Genomic DNA, 15,192 nt, shown 5'->3' with positions numbered 1-15,192 from the left:
TGATACTGACTTCCCTATATACTGAGAATTAAAATGATGTTGATATAAACCAACAGGGAAAGCAGCCCCCAAATGGACAAAGCTAGGATAACCTACAGGTCTTGGAAGAAAGAGGAAAGGAAACTCCTCAGAGAAAATGCAATATTTTGGAAAATTGTTTATGAAACAAAAGTGATCCTAATAATCTATATTATATTCACTACTGAAATAACTGTCTGACAAAAAAAATGATCCTAATAATCTATACTATGTTTACCACTGAAATAACCCCAAACATAAGCACAGAAATGTGAAGCTACTAGAATGTAACATGACATACTGGAAATCTAGCTGTTAATTAAATTTTGCAAAACTTTAAAAATAATTATGCATTTTATATTTATGTGTACATGTGCACACCTATATGAGTTTGAGAACAATGTGTGTGCAGATGCTGCTTATCGATGCCAGAGGGCATCAGATCCCTTGAAATTGGAGTTGCAGACATCGTGACCCACCTGAGGTGGGTGCTCGAATCAAGTCAGGGTCCTTTGAAAGAATAAGCGAGCACTCTTGACTGCTGACCTGTGTCTCCAGCCCCCAACAGAGACTTCTCAGAGGTAACAACAAAAGCGTGATCACATTCCTAGGGCACAGGGACCAACCTTTTCCACCCTCCCCTTCCCATTTTCCTTCCTGACCCCCAGTAACTACCGTCCCATTCTCAGGCTCCATGCACTCAGCTTTTCTTAGGTTTTACGCATAACTGAGATCACGTGATATTTGTCTTTCCGTACCTGGCTTCCTTTAGTTGTCATAACAATTTGCAGGTCCATGCACACATACATGATTCATACACACATACATGATGTGTATGTCACATTTTCTTTATCCCCTTGTTAGCTGATGGACACTTCAGCTGTTTCCATTTCTGGGCCATTGCTAATAATGCTGTTTGTCTCTTTAAAATCCTGATTTCGTCTCATTTGAATATAAAAGAACTAATGAGGTGGCAGGGTCTAAGAGAGGTGCTATTTTTTCACTCATACAAGTGCTTCCATGCTGTTTCCCACAATGACTGTACTAATTTACTTTGCCACCAACAGAGTACAAGAACTCTCTCCCAGCCACATGCTCCCTGGCTCTCGTTATCCTTGGGGTTTGCTCTGTTTTGTTGTTTTAATAACAGCCATTCGTGCTGGGGGAAGGTGACATCTCATTGTATTTTATTCTGTGTTTTCTGGTAATTAGTGGAATAGCACTTATTCATATACCTGCAGGCCTTTTTGCATATTTCTTCCTGGCAAGCATGTATTTATTGCTATTGAGGTTTTCAAAACAGGTTATAAATTTTGGATATTGTTCTGTCCAAGGGTTGGATCTCTTCTCTTGTCTTTTCAATCTGTTGGTTGTAACTTTTACTATGCAAAAGGTTTTATTTAGATTTTTAAAAAGATATTTATTATGCCTTTGTATATATATGTGTGTGTGTGTATGTGTGTGTGTGTGTCTGTGTGTGTGTGTGTGCATGCATGTGACTGCCTGACTTTATGTGCACAATATGCATACAGACATTCCAAGAGGCCATAGACGCTACTCGATCCTCTACGACTAGACTTACAGAAGGCTGTGAGCTGAGAAATGGGTGCTGGGAACTCAACCCAGGTCCTCTACAAGAGCAGCAAGTTCTCCTAACCAGTGAGCCGTCTACCCAGCCCTTATTTGTTTTCTGAGACTAAGCAACAGTTTGGATATAAGTAGGAAGTTCCTGCTGCTGTTGTATCTATAGATACTATAATCCACTGTGTTCTTGAAATGGCTAGGGAGAAAGGATTTGAGCATTTTACTATAGATAAATAATAATTGCTGCAGAGAGGTGTGTTTAACCTGACTGAAACACATACACACCCTCTATCTTCCTCTTTTTATCTCTTTCTTTAATATTACTCCACTAGTAAATAATTTCCATAAATATCAATTAAAAAATAATTAAACAGAAGATAAAAAACAAAATGAAAGACATCTACTTTATGAAAAATCTATCCAATTAATAATAATATAAGCCTCAAGCTGAGAAAAATGGATTAGAACGCCCTATATCCAATATAGGACATATAACACCAAAAGAAAGACTGAATGTAAGCTCTGAACTCAGATAAGGATGTGTGATATTTAGCTCACTGACTCTAATAAATGCATCACCCTGAAACACGATGGTGGTGGTGATGGGTCACCTTTTATATTTTTGAATTTCTAATTTTCACTTTTTTCTCTATCTTACTATTAACCTAAAAGTTCCTCAAAAATAAATCAGATGTGACAGCATGCATAAGCAAATGCAAGCTCCAGCATGGTGAGAAGTGGCGTAAGGCCCTGTCCGCTAGAAGAGAAGATATTGGCAATTGGTTGCTGCTTGGAGAGGGAGAGCCAGGTTTCTTTAAGGATGTGGCCCCTCCTAGGTCAACCATACTCCACAGGAAAGCTGCACACCCAAGAGTATATGGACAGTGCAAATTGGACACCGTGGTTTAATTTTGTTTGTTTGATTGGGGTGTGTGTGTGTGTGTGTGTGTGTGTGTGTGTGTGTGTGAAGAACACACAAAGCTGCTTCAGTAGGGAAGGGGTCATACATCATACATCTGGGAAGATTTGGGGGATGAGTGAATATCATCAAATATCTCATTCAAAATTCTTAAAGAACTAATAAATAAATGAGGGAGAGAATGACTAAGGGCATAGTGCTTCCTAGTTCAGCACTGGGGAAGTTGAGACAGAAAGACTGTGAATTCTAGACCAGTCTGAGCTGGCAATACTGTCTCAAAAAATAACAACCTAAATAGTTCATAATTTAAAGATACTAGATTTTCATTTATTTAGTCTCCTATAGCTTTAGCAACATACAAAGGAATAACCATTTTTTTGTTTATTCAAACTAAAACACCAACTAATGTAATACAAACACACACAGTGCTTATTTCTCCATATAGTCATCCTATAAGCTTTTCCTGCAACCTTTATACTATATCCTATAACCTGTGCTTTTATTGTGTTGCAACATATTTTTGAAATCTGTTGTTAATGACACATACCAAGATATCATGCTTTTTAAAAAGTTGTAAAGAATTTTATTTTTTAGATAGGATGTGTTTTATTTTATCAGTACCCCACAGGTTACATTTCAGAGGACTTTTAGTATACTAAAACCTGTATGCCATCTCATTATTTTTAGTTTTTAGTTTTAAAGGAATGGCCTTAGACCACCCTTCCAATAAGAGTAATTTTGAGTAAAAGGATATATGCATCAAAAATCATATTTAATGTTAACAAATTGCTCTCATATAAATGAATGTACCATTTATATTCACTTTTGAAAATTAGATGGTTATAAATGCTATCTAGGCTGACTTCCCTTCATTGAAATGCAGTGACAGCATGGACCTTCTGTTAGTAATGCTTTGAAGACCTTTTTGCAGTAAAGGTAAACAGATTGCAATGAGTTGTACAACTTGGCTAATTGAGCTTGATTTTTGCATGTTACCATGTTTTGTCATGCATACACAGAGCATTATGCTGTTATTTTGTTTGCTTGTTTGTTTGTTATTATGGTACTAGGGATTGAGCCCAGAGCTTTGCCCTGGCAGGCAAGTGCTCTGTTCCAAATTTCAATTCTGTAGCTACCTGTTTTAACAAACTTTAGCTGTCAACTTGACACAGCCCAGCGTCATCTCAGGAAGTCACATTTGGGCAACTGCCCAGATCGGATTGTCTTGTGACCAGATCTGGGAGGAATTACTCGGATATGGGAAGGCCCGTTGGTGGCACCATCTCAAGGCAGGTGGACTGTCTGAGCATGAGCTTGTGAGTGAGACGGTAAGCAAGTAAGCAGCCTTCCCCCATAGCTTCTTCTTGAGCTCCTGCCTGACTTCCTCAGAGATGAACTGTGACCTGGAAGTGCAAGCAATAATCCCTTTTGTCCACTAAGGAGCTCTGGAATTTATCATGGCAATAGAAAATAAACTATAACCTGACCTTAGCAACATTTTCCTCATTGTAACATGGAGGGAGCCTGCTTGTTTGGGCTTCTTGGTTCTGCCCGACCACCCCAGCTGTTTAGTCTCAGAGAAAAATCACACAGAATTCTCTGTAAGTTATAATGCTAATTGGTCCATTAGGTCAGGCTTCTTACTGGCTAACTCTCACATCTTGATTAACCCATTTTTCTGATCTATGTTAGCCATGTGGCTCAGTACCTTTTTCAGTGGGGCAGCTCACATCCTGCGGCTTCAGTGATCTGGGCAGGAGTGGGAGGAATCAACTTCCTCCTCCCCAGAATTCTCCTGCTCTCCTTGCATCATTTCCACTTCCTGTCTGGTTTTCCCGCCTACACCTCCTGCCTGGCCAATCAACGTTTTATTTAAAACATGATTGACAGAATACAGACAATTCTCCCGCACCATCTCATAAACTCAGCAACCTTGTTATCATCTCTATTTTCTTATATTTCTGTAGATTTGTGTTTTACATGCATACTCTTAGTATCCCCCTTCACACTGTCACTCAGGTCACTAGAGAAAGCTAAGTGGCTAATAAAGAAAATTGCAGACCAATCTCACTCATAAACATTGATGCAAAAATACTAAATAAAATACTGGCAAATCAAATCCGAGAACACATCAGAACCATCATGCACCATGATCAGGTCGGTTTCATCCCAGAGATGCAGGGATGGTTCAACATACAAAAATCTGTCATCGTAATCCACCATACAAACAAACTGAAAAATAAAAACCAAATGATCATCTCATTAGATGCCGAAAAAGCTTTCTACAAAATACAACATCCCTTCATGATAAAGGTCTTGGAGAGAGCAGGGATACAAGGAACATATCTAAACACTATAAAGGCAATATACAGCAAGCCAACAGCCAACATCAAACTAAATGGAGAAAAACCTCCCAGTAATCCCACTGAAATCAGGAACAATTTCAAGAGGAACAAGGTTGTCCACTCTCTCCATATCTATTCAATATAGTTCTTGAGGTCCTAGCTAGTGCAATAAGATACCAAAAGGAGATCAAGGGGATACGAATCAGAAAAGGAGAATTCAAGCTCTCACTATTTGCTGATGATATGATAGTTTATATAAGCAACCCCAATATTCTACCAAGGAACTTCTAGAACTCATAAACACTTTCAGTAATGTAGCAGGATACAAGATCAATTCAAAAAAATCAGTAGCACTTCTGTACACAGATGATAAATGGGTCGAGAAAGAAATCAGAAAAACATCACCTTTCACAATAGCCACAAATAGCATAAACTATCTCAGAGTAACTTTAACCAAACAAATGGAAGACTTGTATGAGGAGATTTCATTTTTAAAACACCAATCCAATTATCACAACATTGCTTCAATTTCTCTTTTTTATTATTTTTAAGATTTTGGTTTTTTATATGTATGTGTATTTCTTTCTCTGTATGTATGTCGCAGGCATGCCAGTGTCTTGGAGGTCAGGACGGGTCGCAAGTTTTTTTGTAACCGAAATTAGAAGAGGGTTGTGTGCTACCAAATATGGGAACTGGGACCTGAACTCTGAACTTCTGCCAGAGAAGCCAGCACTCTAAACCTCTGAGCCACCTCTCCAGACTCTTCTTCAATTTTTCAGACTTTCTCTACTGAATAAAAGACCAACATTCCAAACATTCACTCTGTGAATAAACATCCTGAAGATCTGGTTATTTTCCAGAACCACCGTGTTGCTATATATGTGTTCCTCAGAAAATGTTTTACCAACTTTTCTCCAAAACATCTCATTGGTATTCTAATTTGGATGGCACAGGCTTTATAGATTAATTTAGGAAAATAACAGCTTTATGATATTGAGTCTTTCTAAGAATAAGTTATGACTACTATTCCAAGTTTGCTTTTATAACCCTCAGAAGAGTTTTAAAGTTTTCTACACATAAACTCTCAGTACTTCTTCTTCTTCTAAGGGTTTTTAATGTTTTTTCTTGGCACTGTAAATGGGATAGTTTCTCCATTACATTTTCTGTTTATAGTTAGTATATAAGAAAACTAATGATTTTGATAAAAGTTTTGCAACAAGAGAATTTTACAGGCTCTCTTTCTTTAATCTCTAATAGTTTTCCAGACAATTCTTATGAGTTGCAACAGTCTACAACAATCTTCTGCAAATAACGAAAGCCAAGTGCTCTCCATCCTCACTTTTATAATTCTTTGCTGCTTCTTGTGTAATTGTACTCTCTTGGACTAAGATAATTGGCCTCCTTGGCCTCTTTATTCTAAATACCTCTTACAGAGAGCGCAGGAACAGGGCTTCTGAGGACTTGTCCTGTGCACCTGCTTTCTCTTTTCACTGCTGCTGCGGTGGAGATATTGCCGGGAGTGTCAGCGAGTCATGCTAAGTTTTAAGAATCTTTGCTCTCTTCTTTTTCTCTTTCAGACTTGTGTTTTCCCAAGATTGTTGCGTGGATCTGTTGTGTTCCACATGTCTGACTGTGACCTGTACAATAACACAGTAATTATATCTGTTCATTCTTTAGAGGTTCCATAAATGGAGGTTCAAACCCCTTTCTCTCTCTTACATCATACTGGCAAAATGCCACTCTGTGATTATCAATGTTCCAGCCACCTGTTCATCACTTTCCTGGGACCTTCAGAACCACTTGGGACTTTACAACAGAGCAAAGACACAACTGCTATCCTGCCCTGATTTTCTAAATCATGTGATTAATTACCAAAAAGTCAAACCTCTATTACCAGATTCCACACTCCTAGTCGCATCTCTGACACCTGGAGGAGCTGCCTTCTGCCTCCAGTCATGCATTCTCCAGAGTGGATACAGAGGGAGTAAGTCAGTCTTGGGCACGGAGCATCTTCAAGAAGTAACTATCTGTTTCCAAGCGTTGGTACTAGAAGGGATGAACCAAAAATGGATCTCTCACCATGTTTCAGTAAGCAGCTTTCATAACCTACTTCACAGCCTCACAGTATCCATCCACAGATGGCCCTCTCGGGGCTGTGCTGCCCCCTCATGTTAGACCTGGTCAATTATTTTCAAGTCCAAATTACTTTCTTTAAGAGTGGGCACCTGCTCAACACAGGTCTTTATGGAAGAAAAACAAACAAACAAAAATCTTGCTTTTACCTGAGGAAACTTAATTCAAGTTTTGAGCTCATTTCTTCCTTCAAGCAATTTCTGTTGCAAACCCAATTCTGTGGTGGGATTTATAGAAGCCCAGAAAAGAATAGACATTTACTGAGAAAGAACTCAGGGATATGATGTGGATTAGAACTTGGGGAAAAAAATAATAAAGCTACCGAGTCTTGAAAACACGTAGCCACACTTGAAAATAGACTGAAGATTGAACAGGGTTAATGTCACTATAAATGAACAGGAATATGGTCAGAATTACATCTATGTTATTAGCCACTTCAAAGGTTTCACTTAGCCTCTATTTTCCCCCTTAACTCTTTTTAACCTCATTAAAGGAGGCATTAGCATCTCCTTTCGCTCGTTTCTGTAGATGAATAAATAAAAGAATAATTGCATTTTCAGGGGTGATCCTGGGGCTAACTAAAGAGCTGCAATTACAAGCGATCACTCCTAACCAAGGGGTCATTTAATTCCTTAGCTGATAGTAGCGTTTTACCAAGCCTTTCTAAGGTTCTTCATGAACCTTCTGCTTGCTTCCTCTTTATCACCCAGCGCTCTAGTGCTTATGCGCAACTAAATTCAACTGCTTGCTTGAGAGGCCTGGTCAAAAGCCCCCAGGACAGATAATCTCACTATAGTGCTTACAAAAAATGATGTGATCAGTAGTCATTATCTAGCAAGAAAATCCCTCACCGCAGGTGCCAACAAAATCTTGCCCCTGGCTGGAGGGATGGCTCTATGGTTAAGAGCACTGGCTGCTCTTGCAAAGGACCCAGGCTTGATTTCCAGCACCCACAGAGCAACTCAAGACTACTTATTACCCAGTTTCAAAGGATCTAACACCTTCTTCAGGTCTCTATGGGCAGTCAGTGTACACAGACATACATTCAGACAAAGTACTCATACACATAAAAATAAATTGCAAAAACGAAAAAAATTCAGGCTTTTGTCCAGATCACCTGAAGGAAATCTGAATACATTCCTTTCTTTTAGAGAACAAAGAATACAATATGTAGACAAATGTTATCTGTCAAATAGAATCAATATTATTATTGACATGGAATGAAAGGCAAAACGAGGTAAAAATATCAAGGTGTGATAAAGAACTAAAATAAAAATCATGTAAGAATCTTCACCATTAAGTAGCTGCAACGTGGAAGCTTGCATATTACCAGAAAGTATCAAACTCAAAATTATTCATTTCCTGCCTATTAATTTTGGAGAACTTTCATTTCTATTGACAACTTTATGAATATATACAATACATATTGATCATATCCATGTTCTGCCACTATGTCAAAATCTGCCAACACATCCTCTTCCACTTTTTTGTCCTCTCCCTGTGTATGCATTTAACTGACTGCTTTCAATGAGAGCTGCCTACTGGAATGCGGATCTTATTGGCTCAAGTCTATGCACCCCTTGTGTAGGTAACTGTAGCTGTAGGAAGTCCATGAGTGCAATAGTCATGCCACATCCAGAAGACAGTGTCCCCCCAACACTCCTATTCATCCTGTGAGTCCTAAATTCTTCTGTTCCTTCCTTCAGAGATGTTCCCTGAGTCATAAGGTATGGGTTTGGTATAGATGTCTCATTTAGGGTTGAGCAATGAACAATCAGTAATTATTAATACTCTAAGTAGTTGTGTATCTCTACACTTCCAACTGACTACTGCGTGAATAAACTTCTCTGGCCACTATTGAGAACATCACCAAATCATGAATATGTATTTAAAATAAGTCTTATCCAGGAAGACCAATGGAACCAAATCGAAGATCCATATATCAATCCACACACCTACAAAACACCTGATCTTTGACAAAGAAACAAAAAAATATAAGAGGGAAAAAAAGAAAACATATTCAACAAATGGAGGAAAGACCTCAACATAAAACCAACCACACTGAACTTTATCGAAGAGAAAGTGGGAATTACACTTGAATGCATTGCCACAGGAGACCACTTCCTATCTACATCCCCAGTAGCACAGACACTGAGAGAAAAAATTAATAGATGGGATCTCCTGAAACTGAGAAACTTCTCTAAAGCAAAAGACATGTTCAACAAGACAAAACGGCAGCTTATAAAATTGGAAAAGATCTTTACCTGCCCCACTTTGGATAGAAGACTGATCTCCAAAATATACAAAGAACTCAAGAAACTGGTGAGCAAAAGAACAAAAATATCCAAGAAATAAAATAGGGTACAGACATAAACAGAGAACTCTCAACAGAAGAATCTAAAATGGCTGAAAGACACTTAAGGAAATGCTCAACATCCTTAGCCATCAAAGTAATGCAAATCAAAGCAACTCTGAGATTCCATCTTAATACCTATCTGAATGGTCAAGATAAAAAACACTGATGGCAACTTATGCTGGAAAGGATGTGGGGTAAAGGGAACACTCCTCCATTGTTGGTGGGAGTGCAAGCTGGTACAGCTGCTTTGAATATCAGTATAGCAATTTCTCAGACAATTAGGAAACAACCTACCTCCAGACCCAGCAGTACAACTTTTGGGTATATACCCAAAGGATGCTCAATTGTACCACAAGGACATGTGCTCAATTATGTTCATGGCAGCATGATTTGTCATCATCAGAACCTGGAAACAACCTAAGTGCCCCTCTATTGAAGAATGGATAAGAAAAATGTGGTACATTTACACAATGGAGTATGACATAGCAGAAAAAAAAATAATGACATCTTGAAATTTGCAGACAAATGGGTGGATCTAGATAACTTCATATTGAGTGAGATAACCCAGATCCAGAAAGACAAATATCATATGGACTCATTTGTTGTAAGTTGTTGACAGAGGTTTCTGTCCCCCCTCCCTAGTCTCATAGCCGTTCAATCCCAAAGAAATACACAGAGGTCTAAATCAATTATTAACTGGTTGTCCTATTAGCTCAGGCTTCTTATTAACTGTTCCATCCCATATTAACCCATAATTCTTGTCTGTGTTAGCTATATGTCTTGGTACAGTCAGGCATTCTCATCTTGTGTCCTCTGCATCTGGGTGATGACTGCAGACTGAGCCTTTCCTCTTCCCAGAATTCTCCTGTTCTTGTCATCCCACCTATACTTACTGCCTGGCTACTAGCAAATCAGCATTTTATTAAACCAGTAAAAGTGACAAATCTTTATAGAGTATAAGGCTATTGTCCCACAGTAATAAGTGGTTTTTAGACATAAAGCAAAGAAAAACCAGCCTACAATTCATAATCCCAGAGAACCTAGACAACAAAGAAGACCCCAAGAGAGACATACATGAATCTAATCTACATGGGAAGTAGAAAAAGACAAGATCTCCTGAGTAAACTGGGAGTATGGGGATGATGGGAGAGTATAGAAGGGATGGAGAGAGGATGAGAAGTGAGAGGAGAAAAATATATAGCTCAATAAAAACAATTTAAAAAATAAGTCTTATCTTTTTAATCATAGGATTTGTCTTAATTAGGATTTTGATTGCTGTGAAGAGACACCATGACCACATCAACTCTTATAAAGGAAACATTTAATTGAGGTAGCAACTTAAAGTTTCAGAGGCTTAGTCTATTATTGTTACAGTGGCATATGGCAGTGTGCAGGAAGACATGGTGCTGAAGATGGAGCTGATGATTCTTCATCTTGATCCAAAGACAACAGGAAGTTAACTGAGACACTGGGCATGGCTTGAATATGTGTGAGACTGCAAAGCCCAACTCTGTGATGACACACTCCTCCAACAAGACCACGCCTATTCCAAAAAGACCACACCTACTAATAGTACCACCCACTTTGAGAAACATTTTCTTTCAAACCACCAGAGAATTCATCTGAGGGAAGCAAGGTCCATGTGTGAAGCATATCTATTATTGTAAAGGGCAGACAGGTTTATGTGGAAAAGTTTATCTACACTCACTGTGTGACAAGTGTGTCTATAATGGCAGATGCCTGCTCAATTATAGCCATGCATGTTATTTACCAACAAATGATATGGTGGAATAAGACACCTCATTACACACTCTCAATTGGAAAAGAAACTTCCATGGATTCCCAAAGTCTCTTTTGAGACACCTGCTATTAAGGATTCTATCCTGTGGGATAAAGCTCTTAATACAATGATTTCCACCCTCCTACTCTTGTAGGATATTTATATTGTTCCAAAAACTCATAAGAATTTCACTCAGGTTCTCTTCAGTGTTCAAAAACCTGTGCAAACATTTTCTCTAAATCGAAATATTGCTTTATGAATGAGGGGAATGAGTAAGACTCAGAAAGCTAAGAAAGCTCAAAGGTTAGGGGAACCCAGAAAGCTCCAAAATTGACAGGGTCCATCTCCATGGTTATAGAGCAGTAGATCACTGTCTGTCTGGGACACACTGATGGGGCTGCTGGCGGGATGAGCAGGGAGAACTCAGTGCAGCGCTTTGATGAATCAACACTCATGCTGGGTGGGCTTCTCCATGTTCAGCCATCTTTGCTCCATTCATGGTCCTGTGATAGATTCCAGTAGACTCAGCTCGATCACCAGATTGTGACAGAGTCTTCTCTATACGATTTGTAATTAGCACCATATCTGGGGTGAATAGAGATTTGTATTCATCTCCAGGAAAAATCACTCCACATAAATCAACCCCATCAACTTCACCTCAGGTGTGGAAGGTCAGCTTCCATGGTGACCTTAATCTCTTTTTCTATCTCGTCAAGTTGAAGTCCCAAGTCTGACAAAGTCCTGAATTTACATGGGTATCAAACTAAATTCTTGCTGTTTTCCTTTCATTTTTATTCATTTGTATTTACCCATTCCCTCAAGTACTTTTTATCATATTTTATCAACTGCAATCTTTGAAGGAGCTTCAAATCCTATTATAAAAATGAGTGGTAAGAATAAAAACGTACATAGTAAATTAGATCAGGATAGCATTCTGACAGCACGTACCCATATCTTTTTCCTTCTCGGGGGAAGACATAAAGAATTCTGTCAGAGAAAACAAAATTATATCATTAGTGATAAACAAGAAATATTCTCTTCAGTGAATCAAACGTGAAAAGTCCGTGAGAGGAGTACAGAAAGATCCAGCAGGATGGGACCCTACAGATCACAGCACACAAGGCAGAAGAGTTGCACAAAGCAGAGGTGTTCTATTGTTCTCCAAATCAAGGGGAAGTATACAAGAAGCTGGATACAATCCATTAAACACAGGCGACTGTCACAGAGACTGTTTGGAGAATTATATGAGCACCACTTGTGTACTTTGGTGAGAGAAACCATTAGGCAGCGGTAGGGACACGTGTGTGAAAGAGGTCAAGAGATAGCAAAGTGGTGATGAAATCCTGAGAAGGAGAGCACCTGCCTCTGTCTGTACTAACCCCTTCACTATGTCACAAGGTAGGCATGTCCTCTGTTATTTCCATGGGGAGGAAGTAAGCCACGCTATACAAAGGACAGCAGGACCCAGGAAGAAAGAAAGCAGAGCCAAAAGAAAATAAAATATCTGAAGACAAAGCAAAATAAAAAAGAATAGAGATATTAAAGAAATTTGATCAAATAACTCATTTATAAAAAATAATTATTTAATAATGAGCACTTTTTAATAAACAACTACTTAAAAATTAGACTCATGTTGGAAAACATTTAGAAGAAAGTTCTTTTTAAACAAAGCACAAACCCCCAATGCTGCAAAGCAGGGGGCTCTTGGTCAGCTACAGAAAACATGCCATTGTTTCTGGCATAGTGTTAAGATGACTTGATGGATAGAAGAATGTTCTTCAAACACGCCTAACAAGGAAGTTCAGTGAAAACTACCTGAAGAATTCCTACAGACCAGTAAGATATTTTAAAAATCCACCGAAGTTCCTAACAAATGTAAGAAGAGGACAACAGAGAAATGAAAGTAAAAACCAATGAGTTTTCCCTAGCTCTATAGAATAATAATAATTACAAAAATAAAAGGGGAAATGGTTCCCTAGCATCACTGATGAATGCTAGGACAGGAAGCTCGGACTCCTGTTTCTCCACAGGAGCTTGGAAACCAATCAGAAAATATCAACACTAAATGTGGTAGACCCCTATAAAGCAGTCAGGGGTTACAATAGCACATTCAGTGTTAAAGTAAAAGGCCAATTTTAAAAGGTTAGGGACGTTTTGTGGCATTTTCACATCCTCTCCACCCACTCTTTCTCCACCTCTGCAGCAACCACGCAGACTGCAGCTCCCAGTCCTAGGGTGGGGCCTTGAGACATGCTTCCTGAGACAGCAAGTCATCCGTTACCCATACGTGGTTGAGCATGCGTTAGAACCTGCCTAGGAAATAGCCTAATAGCCTGGCCAGTCCCAGGTGTCTTCATTCACCCGACATGGGTTTTGGGTTTCACTCTGGAAGGACAAGTCAAAGACTTTGTTTGTAAACACCATGAAGCTTGTGAACAGCCCAGCAGCGGAATGGATTGGAAGATAACAATGATTTTGCCTGGAAGAAGTGGTTTTTGAAAGCTTAGAACCATGAAGACCTCGCAAGAATATGAGATAACTTTATCCAGGACAGAATCTCACATGATCAATAAAGACATTAAAGACTCAAACGCAAGTTCTCACTTCTAGTTAATGCACAAAGAAGCTTAAATAATCCTGAAAGAATGTTCTGGCAAGGAGCTGATGCAAAAAGACTTGGAGAAGTGTTTTAATTTGCTAAGACTCTCACGGTCAGGATTGTCTCTGTCAAAACTCTAAAACTAGGTTAAGAGTCATCAGAAATCTTTTGTCTCTGCAATGATAACTTTGTAGAGCTGGAAATACAGCTCAGTTTCAGAGTACTCAGCTGCTAAGTACCATAGCTCGGTTGGACAGGACTTTAGCTCACTGGCACAGGACTTTAGCTCAGCTGCTGAGTGCCTGTATGGCATTCACAAGCCTGAGTACAATCTGGAGCAGAGAGAAATACTTTGACCAAAGTCAGTAAATAACAAAGGAAGGGCTTAAGCCATCCCTCATCCCCAAACAGCAAGATTTTGGAGAAGTAGCCAGAGATTCCAAAAGCTACAACATTACAGTATTCAAATGTCCAGTTTAAGAGCACAAAATTAACAAACAACAGAAATAAAAAGAAGCAAAGAATATGACCCAAAGAAGGACCAGTATTAACAGCATAAGAATTGATTAAGAACCAATGAAGATTTATAAAGAAAAAAAAGACTCAGAATATTTGCAGGAATGGCTATAAACTACTCAAATTTGATGAGACATGGATCTGCAAATGAAAGGCACTCAACATATGATAAATCAGAAACCAAAACCACCAAGGCATACTTAAACCAGAATGTGCAAAGGAGCATCAAATGGAGATGCCTGAAAGGTGCAGGAACAAAATGGCGCATGAACACAAAGGACCCTCCATAAGCTAAGATGCGTTTTTCATGGATCCTAGATGAGAACTTATGGCTGACACTTTACTAAGTTAACTTAATTCTTCACTGCATTCTAAATATTTATCTTTGTGCCCACAGATACGTGTAGTTCTCAACCCTCACCATGAAACCTCTCTGCAACAGATGGAGACCATTAAAGAAAACCATATTCAGTTCCCAGCATCCATAGGAAGTAGCCTATAATCATCTGAAAATACAATTCCAAGGGCTTTATGGTGTTTGGATTTGTTTTTGACATAACAACATAACATGGAAGAGGGTAGAGCTAGACTTGTCCCATGTTTTTGCATGCTAATGAAGTTAAATTGGTATCATTCAAATTAGATTATTATAAGTATAGGACAGGAAACATAACTCCCTTGATTATCATAAGCAAAAAATGTATTTCAAAACTTATACAAAAGAAGAAGGTAGATTCAAAACAATTCTATAGATATCTCTCAACTCAGGGAAAGCAGAGACAGAAAACGGGGGAAATCATTGCTAAAAATAGAAAAACAAATAGAAAGATGGAGATGTCTTTTCTTGTCAACAATTATTTTAAAAAGAAAATATATTAGACTAAACAAAAGGCAGAAAATAATGAGAAAGTTTTTTAAAAGATACATCTATGAGTTGTCTAC

The sequence above is a fragment of the Myodes glareolus genome, chromosome 4 (genome assembly GCF_982192425.1).
Source record: "Myodes glareolus chromosome 4, mMyoGla1.1, whole genome shotgun sequence".
Lineage (NCBI taxonomy): Eukaryota > Metazoa > Chordata > Mammalia > Rodentia > Cricetidae > Myodes > Myodes glareolus.
The sequence above is the reverse complement of the archived record's forward strand: the minus strand, read 5'-3'. Positions refer to the sequence as shown.